Genomic DNA, 13,846 nt, shown 5'->3' with positions numbered 1-13,846 from the left:
TGTAAAGACTAGAGATGAGCAAAACGATTCTAAAGGTGTCCATTTTGCCACACATTTTTTCTTTAGTTCATCAAAGTTTGCAATTAATTTAGGTTGAATCGCCTAAAATTACAGTTTTAATGTTACATATAGTGAAAGTCAAAGAAGAATCCTATGACCTTGGTGCTTCCCCATAATTCCTTGTAGTTACCACACCCTGTAATACAGCCAATCGTGCGGTACTATCAGAGGATGATGAATGTGGAGCGCCCCCACTGTCGCAGGGCCGAGGGGTACCCAGTACCGGGCCTCTCTGTCTCGGTTCTGGGATTGTCACGGTGGCTAGACCCGGTCCGTGACCCTGCTAAGGGGCGTCCAGTAAAAGTTGAGAGTGATGATGTGTGGTGCAGGGTGCGATGAATAACGAGGACACAGGGTTGCAGTCTCTTTACCTCTTTACTGAAGGCTTCAGGATCCTCAGTCCAGAGTATGGTTAACAGGGCTGTCTGAGACCGGCCGGTCCGATGGCACCTCCAGAGTTCCCTTTGCAGGTGGAAATCTGTGCCTTCCTTCTAGCGCTTGTGTGTTGTAGTCCTTCCCTGCTGAGCACCAAGGGATAGTCCTCACAACTGTTGTGTCTGTTTCTGATGTTCCCTCACAACTGATTCTGATGTTCTTCTCCATCCCCCAGATGATATGGCTAGGACGCACCCGTATGACGGGTAGGCCTGGAGTTCTTCTGGGACCCTAGAGTCACCCCTCTCCCACTGTTGCCCCTATGTCTGCTTAGGTGATTTAGGTGAGACAGCCCGCCTATAACTGACTGTCCTGCCGTTGGTTTGAAGTAAGGCTTGGAGCCAGTACTTCCTTGGCATTTCCGGCCACCAGCTACGCGCCTCAGTAGGATGTTGCCTCGATCTTACAGCACGACTCCTACTGGTGTTTTCTCCTTGTTGCGTTGATCTCGTTTCTCACTCTTCACAATAAACCTCGCTTCTTGTCCTTTCTTGGGGTACCGCCACAATGAAGTGCAGGCGCGGTCCCGTAACGTTCTTTCTGTTCGCTAGGCCTCTGTCAGGATCCCACCCCTGACAGGGACCCCCCTAAATCTTCCCCTGCAACACCCTCTGCCACAGGATGTTGCCTGGTTCCAACCCAGTCATCTTCTGACTAACTTCCTATCTAACCCCCAGTTTTACCAGATTGTGAGGAGTGGCCTAATACATAGCACCCTTAGCTCCCCCTGGAGGCCAGACTGTGAAGTGTATTGGTGTCTGTGATACCTGGTCAGGTGAACTCCTTCAGTGCCATCAGACGTACCATAGCCCCCCTTAGTGGCGGAGCAACAGTACTGCAACGACCAGGACTCTGGGGCGCTGCACTCCCCCCCCCCCGGTTAAATCCAGTACTCCTGGACTCAGCAAAAAGACATACAATTTCTAGAAATGCAAAAACAAGTAAATTTTAACAGAGCTTCCCTTTATGGGAGGTGAGAACACTTGAACGTTACAAACATGGTTAAATATTTTAAATAACATACTATAAATAACTTCTCTTACCCAACCGGGTATTCTACTTAGTGCAATTTCTGAACAATAATTTAACATTGCCTTTAAGGACGTATAAGCTGAATCCACTAAAGGCTTACTATAAAACACTACAATGCTAATCAACTTTTCTTCATTTTTCCAACTTTACATTCGCAGGACTGTCTGTCTATCTGCCCCAGGCCTACTGCCTCTCGCTCTTTTGCAGGACCGCCTCGTTCCTCGTCTGGGCCTACTGCCTTTCTCTTTCTATACACAGTATAGGACTTATCAACCTTCTCTCAGCACAAGATCACTGAGCCATCTCTGTATGGCTCCTAGGAGGACTCACTAACTAACCCCGTACGGGACCTCTACCCGGGGGATGAGGTCACCTACACTCGGCACTTTGGGGAGAAGGGGTGGTTCGCTCTGAACGTCCACAAGAAAAAAGACCCCCTGAGTCCCCCAACCAAGGTGCCAGCAACGCAGCTTCCGGTGGTGAAGATGCCCTCCTGTGACCGATCCACCGTCACTACAAAGACCACGGTGGTTACTCCAACTTGCACCGTGGTAAAGACCACAACCTGCACTGTTGCTACCACCACCACTGTAGTGGCTGGGAGCTTGGCCGCAGTGGTAACTGGTGCCCCAGCTGGCGTCGGGACCCGAACAGTGGCTACCCAGACCCCTATCTGGGGCAAGGAGGCCACCTCCGGATCAGCCAGAACCTGAGTAAGCATAAATGCTTTACAGAATGTATATAGTTAACTGTTTGTCCTTCCATGTGTTTCTGCTGCTACAACCCGACTAGGGTTAACTCTTAAAGGGATCCCTTAGTTTACCCGGGATCCCTAATTTAATTCTCTTCTGCTTGTCCTTATGCCAAGAGTTCGCATAACTGTTTTTCAAAGGGGTTTATGATCCATGTAGACCTGGACATTTGTTTATCTGATCACTACATTTATTGTGCCCTGCTGTCTCAATTGAGTTAGATTGATTGGTAACGAGAGGGGGGAAGACCAAAAAAAAAAAAAAAAGTGAGATCTAAGAGCTGGCCACCTATAAATGTAGATATAGCTTGGGGAAGCATTCATGCAGGGGGCATTCGTGCACTATTATTCGTGTACATTTTTTTTTTTCAAAGTACTTTTTTTTCTAAGTATTCAGCAGTTATAACATGGCAGTTAGACAGGGCAGGAGACAGGTAAGACAATCAAAATCTATTCCCTATTCAGTTGGCACACAGCAAATACTCACCATATGTATTTGTATAATCTATATCATGGCTGCTGCTTTCACACACAATCACCGCCCTTGCATCAACTCTTTACACTCCATCCATATTGGCCCCTCTGTCCTGGCCTCTCCTATGTATAGCACTCATGCTCTGTTCACATTGCTTAACAGTACAGATCCATTCAGTCCCACCATCCAACACAAGAGACGCTCTCACAAATCACTTAACCATCTGCTCACTCTTTCTATCCTCCTTCTCCTAGTTGCTGGAGACATCTCTCCGAACCCCGGCCCCCCATGTTATAGCCAGTCAAACCTCCCAACTGCTACACCCAGAAACCCCTCTAACCTTATTAATATTCCATGCATGCCTTCTGTCTCTTTCAATTGTGCTCTTTGGAATTCTCGCTCTGTGTGTAATAAACTCTCCTTCATTCATGACTTCTTCCTTTCTAACTCTCTTAATCTCCTGGCTCTTACTGAAACCTGGATCCAGCAGTCAGACACCACCGCTGCTGCTGCTCTCTCATTTGGTGGACTACACTTTTCTCATACCCCAAGATCAGACAACAGAGCAGGTGGAGGCGTTGGTCTGCTCCTTTCACCCAAATGTACCTTCCAAGTTATCCCCCAAGTACCCTCACTTGTATTCCCTTCCTTTGAGGTCCATGCTGTCAGATTCTACGTCCCCTTCTCCATGCGAGTGGCGGTGGTGTATCGTCCTCCCGGCCCCTCTCACCAGTTCCTGGATCATTTTGCCACCTGGCTTCCACACTTTCTCTCTTATGACACCCCCACCCTCATCATGGGTGATTTCAATATCCCAATTGCTTCTCCCCTCTCCCCATCTGCTTCTCACCTTTTATCTCTAACCTCCTCTTTCGGCCTCTCGCAGCATACTAACTCTCCAACACATGATGATGGAAACTCCCTTGATTTGGTCTTCTCCCGGCTTTGCTTACTGGATGATTTCACAAACTCCCCTCTCCCGCTCTCTGACCACAACCTTCTTTCATTCTCTATCAAGAACTGCCATCCCGCTCAGGTCATCCCCACTTTCCACACTTATAGAAACATACAGGCCATTAACACCCAGAAACTTATGAAGAACTTGCAGTCTTCATTGGCCCCAATCTCCTCCATCTCTTGTCCTGATTCTGCTCTGAAGCATTACAATGAAACCCTGCAAAGTGCCCTGGAAGAAGCTGCACCTCCTATACATAGAACAACTCGGCACAGACGGCGACAACCGTGGCACACGCTGCAAACACGTTTCCTGCAGCGGTGCTCCAGGTGCGCCGAACGTCTGTGGAGAAAATCTAATCTGCCCGAAGATTTCATCCATTATAAGTTCATGTTAAAAACATACAACTCTGCCCTTCACCTCTCCAAACAAACCTATTTCAACACCCTCATCACCTCGCTGTCCAATAACCCTAAACGTCTCTTTGACACTTTCCGGTCCCTACTCAACCCAAGAGAGCAGGCCCCAACCACAGATCTCCACGCTGACGATCTGGCCAATTACTTCAAAGAAAAAATTGACCACATTCGACAGGAAATCATTTCCCAATCTCTTCATACCAAGCACTGTCCTCCCTCCCCCACTGCATCTAGTTCACTCTCTGACTTTGAACCAGTTATAGAAGAAGAAGTAAGCAGGCTCCTTGCATCTTCTCGCCCGACCACTTGCACCAGCGACCCCATTCCGTCGCATCTCCTCCAGTCCCTTTCCCCGGCTGTCACCTCTCACCTAACAAAAATATTCAACCTTTCCCTCACTTCCGGTATTTTTCCCTCCTCATTTAAGCATGCCATCATACATCCACTACTTAAAAAGCCCTCCCTCGATCAAAATTGTGCCGCTAATTATAGACCTGTCTCTAATCTTCCCTTCATCTCGAAACTCCTGGAACGCCTGGTCCACTCCCGTCTTACCCGCTATCTCTCAGATAATTCTCTTCTCGACCCTCTTCAATCTGGTTTCCGCTCTTTACACTCTACTGAAACTGCCCTCACTAAAGTCTCTAATGACCTACTAACAGCTAAATCTAATGGTCACTATTCCATGCTAATTCTCTTGGATCTCTCCGCAGCATTCGACACTGTGGATCATCAGCTCCTCCTCACTATGCTCCGCTCCATCGGCCTCAAGGACACCGTTCTCTCTTGGTTCTCCTCCTATCTCTCTGGCCGATCCTTCACTGTTTGTTTTGCTGGTTCCTCCTCCTCTCACCTTCCCCTTACTGTTGGGGTTCCTCAAGGATCAGTCCTAGGCCCCCTCCTCTTCTCTTTGTATACTGCCCCTATTGGACAAACAATCAGTAGATTTGGTTTCCAGTACCATCTCTATGCTGACGACACCCAATTATATACCTCTTCTCCTGTTATCACGCCGACCTTTTTAGAAAACACCAGTGATTGTCTTACCGCTGTCTCTAACATCATGTCCTCCCTCTATCTGAAACTGAACCTGTCAAAAACTGAACTCCTCGTGTTCTCTCCCTCTACAAACCTACCTTTGCCCGACATTGCCATCTCTGTGTGCGGTTCCACCATTACTCCAAAGCAACATGCCCGCTGCCTTGGAGTCATCCTTGATTCCGAGCTTTCATTCACCCCCCACATCCGATCACTGGCTCGCTCTTCTTATCTGCATCTCAAAAACATTTCCAGAATTCGCCCTTTTCTTACTTTCGACTCTGCAAAAACTCTTACTGTCTCACTTATTCATTCTCGTCTGGACTATTGTAACTCTCTACTAATTGGCATACCTTTTACCAGACTCTCCCCGCTCCAATCTGTCCTGAATGCTGCTGCCAGGATCATATTCCTCGCCAACCGTTACACCGATGCCTCTACCTTGTGCCAGTCATTACACTGGCTACCCATCCAATCCAGAATCCAGTACAAAACTACTACCCTCATCCACAAAGCACTCCATGGCTCAGCACCACCCTACATCTCCTCTCTGGTCTCAGTCTACCAACCTACCCGTGCCCTCCGCTCTGCTAATGACCTCAGGTTAGCATCCTCAATAATCAGAACCTCCCACTCCCGTCTCCAAGACTTTACACGTGCGGCGCCGATTCTTTGGAATGCACTACCTAGGTTAATACAATTAATCCCCAATCCCCACAGTTTTAAGCGTGCACTAAAAACTCATTTGTTCAGATTGGCCTACCGCCTCAACGCATTAACCTAATTATCCCTGTGTGGCCTATTAATAAAAAACAACAACATAATCACGTTCCTCCATCATGTTCTCATACACTTTATGCAGTTAATAGCCTCTGTGTCTGTACTATTACATACTTAGGCAGTTAACTGGTTCATGCAGCTTTACATGAACACCCGAGCCTTACACTATGGCTGGTCCAAATAACTAAAGCAATTGTTACCATCCACCTCTTGTGTCTCCCCTTTTCCTCATAGATTGTAAGCTTGCGAGCAGCAGGGCCCTCATTCCTCCTGGTATCTGTTTTGAACTGTGATTTCTGTTATGCTGTAATGTCTGTTGTCTGTATAAGTCCCCTCTATAAGTTGTAAAGCGCTGCGGAATATGTTGGCGCTATATAAATAAAATTATTATTATTATTATTATTTTTGCCCTTTTTGTTTCGTTTCCTGTTTATCACTGTTGAAAAGAACTGCTGGATCATGAACACTGCCTGATTACAAACTTATTGTAAATAGTTTGCACCTTCTTAAAGGTGCCCCCTACTGGTTTTACAAGGAAAAGGACTCTTTGCGAAGAAACTGTTCCTGGAAACAGTACAGAAATTCCTGCTGCAAACGGATTTGCAGCCTGAGAGGTTGCGCTACCTCAGAGAGACTTGGTTCCCTCTTAAAGGGAACGTTCACTAATAGCACTTAAAGTATAATGATGCCTTAAAAGTAGTAATAATGCTTATATGTAAAAGTTATATGTAGTTAGTTAGTTGATTGTAGGAAATGTTTACTAATGTGTTAGAGAATGAGGACAGGAAGTGAACCTGGTCCGAATGACCCTCCCTCAGATGGGACTCGACATCTCTCCGGTTGACGAATACCTCGGCGTACAAGCCCGGCTCTTTGATGAAGCCCCAGCCTCCATGGAGCTTAAAGGCAATAACGATGCCCTGCCTGCGCAGGGCCTGATGAGCGGTGGGGTCCTTGCGGGCCCGGTCTTTCACTGCTAAATCTTTCTGGTGATGGGCCTCCAGCCCGGCCTCGTACGCCTTCTCTTTCTTTTCCACTGCTGTTCTAGCTGGGCCTGGTATTCCTCCCAGCTGAGGGCCTGCACCATCTCTCCTTCTTGGGTTGCCACCCTGGGGAACCCCATAAAGTCAGACCCGGGGTTCACCCAGCGGCACACCGTGCCCTCGGCATACACTGCGCCCGGCAGGGTGACTGGTACGATCGGGGCCTTTAGAAGGTGCTCCATGCCGGTGGCCTGGTCCCAGGGAAGGAGGTGCTGGAGTCGGTGGGTCCCAGGGGGAGGTGGCGCTGCAACTGGGCCTATCAGCAGGTCCTCTGTTAATGGGGCAGGGTCGGCGAGCTTACCGGCCGGTGCAACTTCCTCCCGCGCGGCTGGCCATGCTGGTAATGATATCGGTGGAGACGTCGGCAGCAACCCGAGCAGCGGGGCAGGGACCGAGGTCAGGGGATCCTCCGCTGGCGTTTCCTGAGATGCAGTCTTGGCTTCCACCCGCAGCTGGAGAAGTTGTTCGATTAGGTCCTCCATCTCGAGCTGCAGGAGACCCACATCGGCTGTGGAGACGGGGCCGCTACGCTCCTCAAGGTAGTTGGGGGAGTTCTCCACTTCAACCTCACATTCTGGGTCTGAGCGATCAGCCATCTCATCCTCCACGTGGGTCACTTCCTGATCTTTTTCCCGCTCTCTCCCTTGTGGGCGGTTTCATTTTCTCTGCCGCCGCCCACCATTGAGGATTAGGAGGCGTATCTCAGCCGCTGACGGACACGTCCTCACGGTGCAATAATACTTAGACTGGGCGACCATTGTCTTTCGCACTCTTCAGCTTGTCTATGCCCACTTCCACGCCCTTCTTCTTCTCCTGCACTCCCCTTAGCGCTGTAATGGCGGCAGTTTTGGTGGGAGTTTCGGGCAGCAAGTGGCAATACACAGTCTTTGCAATAAGTCACAGTCCAAGCACAACAAATCACAGTTCCAAGGCACACATGACCTGATTCTTCAGGCTTAAGTAGATCCTGTTCGTGACACCAAATTGGAGCGCCCCCACTGTCGCAGGGCCGAGGGGTACCCGGTACCGGGCCACTCTGTCTCGGTTCTGGGATTGTCACGGTGGCTAGACCCGGTCCATGACCCTGCTAAGGGGCGTCCAGTAAAAGTTGAGAGGGATGATGTGTGGTGCAGGGTGCGATGAATAACAAGGACACAGGGTTGCAGTCTCTTTACCTCTTTACTGAAGGCTTCAGGATCCTCAGTCCAGAGTATGGTTAACAGGGCTGTCTGAGACCAGCCGGTCCGATAGCCCCTCCAGAGTTCCCTTTGCAGGTGGAAATCTGTGCCTTCCTTCTAGCACTTGTGTGTTGTAGTCCTTCCCTGCTGAGCACCACGGGATAGTCCTCACAACTGTTGTGTCTGTTTCTGATGTTCCCTCACAACTGATTCTGATGTTCTTCTCCATCCCCCAGATGATATGGCTAGGACGCACCCGTATGACGGGTAGGCCTGGAGTTCTTCTGGGACCCTAGAGTCACCCCTCTCCCTCTGTTGCCCCCTATGTCTGCTTAGGTGATTTAGGTGAGACAGCCCGCCTATAACTGACTGTCCTGCCGTTGGTTTGAAGTAAGGCTTGGAGCCAGTACTTCCTCGGCGTTTCCGGCCACCCGCTACGCGCCTCAGTAGGATGTTGCCTCGATCTTACAGCACGACCCCTACTGGTGTTTTCTCCTTGTTGCGTTGATCTCGTTTCTCACTCTTCACAATAAACCTCGCTTCTTGTCCTTTCTTGGGGTACCGCCGCAATGAAGTGCAGGCGCGGTCCCGTAACGTTCTTTCTGTTCGTTAGGCCTCTGTCAGGATCCCACCCCTGACAGGGACCCCCCTGAATCTTCCCCTGCAACACCCTCTGCCACAGGATGTTGCCTGGTTCCAACCCAGTCAGCTTCTGACTAACTTCCTATCTAACCCCCAGTTTTACCAGATTATGAGGAGTGGCCTAATACATAGCACCCTTAGCTCCCCCTGGAGGCCAGACTGTGAAGTGTATTGGTGTCTGTGATACCTGGTCAGGTGAACTCCTTCAGTGCCATCAGATGTACCATAGCCCCCCTTAGTGGCGGAGCAACAGTACTGCAACGACCAGGACTCTGGGGCGCTGCAAATGCTAATAGCTGCTACAAATGAACAAAAGGAAATGCTGCAGCTGCCATTACATGGGAATCAAGGATAAGAAAGAGGATGTCAGATTCAGAGCTCAGTCAGAGAGACATAGAACACAGAGACATAATATAGAGATAGGTATGGTATTGATGCTACTGCCATTATTTGCACTACTGCTACCATCCAGACATCTCCAGCCTGTTCAACAAGTTCTATACAGTACTGCTACCACTGCCACTTCACAGCTGCCCATCTCCTGCTTTTCCGTCATGTTCAATACTGTACTGCTGCCGTGCACAGGGAAAAAATAAACAATTGGACACTGCTCCCAAAAAAGTTTTTTTTTTTTAAATAGATGGCTAAAAGAAGCCATTGCTTCTCAACTTCCCAGATACCAAATCAGTTGCTGCTAACTCGCCAGAGAAGGTATACTTTTTGGACTGTTTGTGAAAAGCTTTTGCTTCTTTTGATGCAAATGTTCAGCAGACATCTTCTCCCCCAAGAAGGATTATATTTTGGATAATTTCTTAAATGTAGACAGCATAAAAAGATAGAAATTGCAGAGGGGTATTAAATAAGCTGTTTTATGTAACCAGTCACCATTAGGGATGGGCGGGTTCTGGTACCAGAACAGTACCCGAACTTCCACCAGAACCTAAACTCTATTGAAAATAATGGATTCTCTCTCTTTTTCTCTCTCACTCTCCGCATCTGCATGAAAAAGCTTGAAATGGTCTGGATGCAGTCCTAGGACAGCTTACAGTGTCATACGTGTCTCTATAAAGTCTTTTGACATTACAAAGCACTTTCCATTCATGCTGAATCAATTTGAGTTGAATACAATATCTTTAGGAGAAAAAAAAAATTATTTAATATTCGGCGGGGTCACAGAAGAGCACATCTCACCACTTTGCAGCCTTTACAAATCAATTTTCCTCCTGCTGAAGCTCAATATTTCCCTTTAATTGCACCCATGAAGTATGATGCCAACAAAAGTGCCCCCCAAACAATGTATGATACCCCCACAGTGAATTCCTCCACAGTACTATTCTCACACGCACAGTATGCTGACCCTACTGTACCCATCTCAACTCCAAAATATGGTGACCCAACAAAGTATTATCCCAACACAGTATGATTCCCCAACCGTGACCCCCACACAGACCTACATGCAGTATAATGACCCCACACCTTACCACCCTGTATAATGGTCACCACTAGTCTTCCCAACAGTAAAATGGCCCCGACACAGCCTTCCAGATTGTATGATGGACCCAACACACACCTTCACACTATATAATTGCTTGCATATATATAGTGTAATGGCCCCACATAGCCCTTATAAAGTATAAAGGCTCTCACATAGCCCACCAAATATTATAATGTACTACTATACATGTACATGCTATATTGCTCTATGTAATATTATAATATACTCTTATCCCAGCTGGGTGAGGAACAAATGAAAAGGTAACTTTTTTGTTTGACTTTTTTTGCAATTTCCATATACTTGCTCATAAAATGGCCACAGTGTGAACATGCTTTTACACATCACACATGTATCAAGTTATGCTCCAGCTCATTTGCTTGGTTTTGCAGTATTTTCTTGCACTTTGAACAAACAGGGATGTGGTTCCTTTTCTGAGCTAGGCATTTCATCTATTTAGATTCCCATGGATAGGTGACTGAACAGTTACCTCTACTATTACTGTTTACTTACTAGAGGGTATATGCTCATTTTGTTTTTTCTTTTTTGTTTGTTTTTTTTAAGGAAGAGAGCTGCATATATGTGGCAAGGTTTCCATTTATTCTTCACCTGTACATGGTATTGAGAAGCAGTCTTCCTAGGTGGGACAGTTCTGTTCTCGAGATAGATGCAGGTCCTAAATATGAAACTCATATACATAAGTGATTTATGGAAGAATCTGGAGAAATTCTATAAATGTCTAAGGTGGGAATACCACTTTAAGTAAATAATGGACCCTTCATCTAGTATTTATTACATGCATGATGCACATAAAAAGGAAAGGAAAAACCGTCTAACATTCAAGCATGTTAATGAGTCAGTTAAAAGGGATTTCAGCTAGTGAAAATGTATATGGAAATATATAATCTAGGCCTACATAATTTACAACAAAGACTGAAAGATAGCCCATTGGATGTTACATTTATAGCTGTACTGCTAGGGAAGTTGTATTTTGGCTAATGTTAAGTAATGTCCTACTCATCGGGCCCCCAGTTGTATGGATCTGCAGGGTTTCGTTTTTACAGCTTTTACAAGTCTTTGTCGTAGGGCCATGACAGGGAGTGCATACATCAGCCCTGTTTCCTGTGTAGCAGAATGGCGTATAAGAAAGGTTCAAGAATGCCTACAAGCCTCTCGGGCCCGGCAGAGTCTTCACTTTCTCTTTCTTACAGAGAACAGAGCAGACATATGCCATGGTTGTCCATACTAAGGACATCGTAAACAGCTTTAGGAAAGTACAAGCACAAAGCGTGAAACGTAACCTTACCAATCAACACTACAGGGGTCTTTAAGCTTTTACAAAAATATAATCCTTTAGGATTTTTTTCCATCTCATTCCTCCATCCAAATACATAGAAATTTCTAGAAGGTTCACCTCAAGGGAGGTGGTGATATCACAGTGTTCGGAAAATATTGATCACAAATTGCAGTTTATCTAGTCACCTTGAAATGCTTCTTCAACGTCTCAACTTAGAGACTGCCTTGTCTGGTGGAAACGGCTAATAATGGAAACAGAAAAATTATGTTTCCAGTCAGTCTATGCTCCAGACAGAGAATATAACTACCGTATATTTTTTTCTGCAGTGACAAATAAATCAGGTCTGGGTAATGCTTTATGGGAAAGAAGAGTATTATGGCAGAGCGACAGAAACCAATCATTACAGCTCTGCAGGCGAACATGGGAGTAATCAGCAGTGTCCTTCCAAGTTCCACTTCTGTTTATTTTGTTCAGTTCCTTTGTGTCTGTTTTGGGCTTAACTTTTGCCAATTTAGGTGAAAAGGGTCATTTTGGTGTGAGATAAAGGAATTATTTCTCCTATTAGTGCAGAGTTATGGACAAAATAACAGCAAATGATGACGATAATGTCAACGGAGGTCATTGGGTCTAATGTGAGAATCAAGAGTTTCCATGCAGAAGATGGAAAAGCAAAATGACACTGTAAAGGCAGTGAGTTGTTAAGATAACTCCTTTCCTTATGTCCTGCTAAGATCTCCCATCAATAGACAGCTATTGGCCAACTGCTATCTCTTCAGACCCACCATACACAAGGGTGCTCGGTTGAGCCAAGCTCTCCTGTGTTCTCTATGACAGTGTCACTGTTAGACTCCTTTGGAAGCAGCTTATCTAAAGAGGGAACAAGTAGATTGACCTCGGATTTTTTTTCCCAGCATTGTTTGCCAGTGGAAAGTCGAGAGGGTTCCATCCATGTTTGAGTGTTGGCGGATTCTGCAGATATCAACGGGTTCAGCTGACCTTAGTCTAATGTGCTTGGTCTTTATGGTATATGGACATTACACAAATGTAAAGATAAGCTATTGATCTAATGGATCCTGCTCCTCAATATATTGCATTTATGGTCATCTATCGACTGAAGGGAAATGTGTCGTTGGCCACAGAATTCCCAGTAAGAACAGCTGATCACAAGGAGATTCTGCAGCTATAGAAAATGGTGTAAAGACAGCACCTCAATGTCTTCCTGGTGCAAGTCACCAGTTGGGCTATGCATGATCACGGAAGAGGTTGGAGATAGTATTCAGTCACAAGCTCAGCTATAAAATAGGGTTTACTTTAATGCAACACATGACATTTTAGCTTGCTATACATTAGGATTTGTAGTGCCTAAAAATGCCAAAATCAATTTGAAATGTCACATTTTAGATTAAAAGAAATACTGCTTCCCTTTTAAGCTGGTAAGAGAGTGCTGTCGCTGACCTCTCCAGAATTTCAGAATTTTGACCTGCGATCAACTAACCTCTATTCTGGGTTCAATTGCAAAATGAATACTCATAACTCAAGAAATCATGGCAAAATCTCAACCCAAGAATTTTCTCAGCAAAAGAACAATAACCCTCGACATGCCACCAGAGGGGATCCATGGACCAGTAAATATATCACCAATGATGATAAGACTGCTCATGTCTTAAAATACAAATAATTTTTAGCCTCTGTAGAAGAATGAGTGGCCAATGAGCAACTTACAAGTGTCCTGAGTGACACTCAATGTAATTTTTTTTAAGGTCTGAGTCCTGTGGATAGCACATACACATCCACTATTGTCAAGAGCATTTGTCCTCCTTTGGTTAATGCATAACATAATACACCATAATCCTATCGACTTCTGATTGTTCCTACTTATTTTCCCTGTGATACCCCTTCCTTTATTCCTTTCTTCTTTCCCATTTACTTAACCCCTCATTTTTGTTTGTTTTTTAATAATTATTATTCTATTATTTTGATGTTAGGTGTAATTGTCTTGTTTGTGATCGCTATGGCATAATTTACGCAAATTGTTTAAAAGGAAACTTTAAGGACAATCGTCCCTTTAAGTTGATGAGATACATATTTTAAGAAGAAATGTTGAAAGCTCTCTCTACCTAAAAATGGAACAATCGATAACTTTGATGGTATCTGTGGGAATAACATTGTGCCAGAAAGGGCATTATATAATAATGGAATTATTTGTAGGGTCTATTTTAGTGTTATATGACTAAATAGAGAAAGGATAG

General features: G+C 45.7%; 1 protein-coding gene across 4 annotated transcripts in view; it reads right to left on the bottom strand.

Moving 5' to 3' along the window:
* FGF13 (fibroblast growth factor 13) overlaps nt 1-13,846 on the bottom strand; it is a 507,578-nt gene that overhangs the window by 158,735 nt on the left and 334,997 nt on the right. The gene's annotated exons all lie outside the window — the stretch shown is intronic.

The sequence above is a fragment of the Ranitomeya variabilis genome, chromosome 2 (genome assembly GCF_051348905.1).
Source record: "Ranitomeya variabilis isolate aRanVar5 chromosome 2, aRanVar5.hap1, whole genome shotgun sequence".
Classification (NCBI taxonomy): domain Eukaryota; kingdom Metazoa; phylum Chordata; class Amphibia; order Anura; family Dendrobatidae; genus Ranitomeya; species Ranitomeya variabilis.
This window is presented reverse-complemented; position numbering and strand designations above follow the sequence as displayed.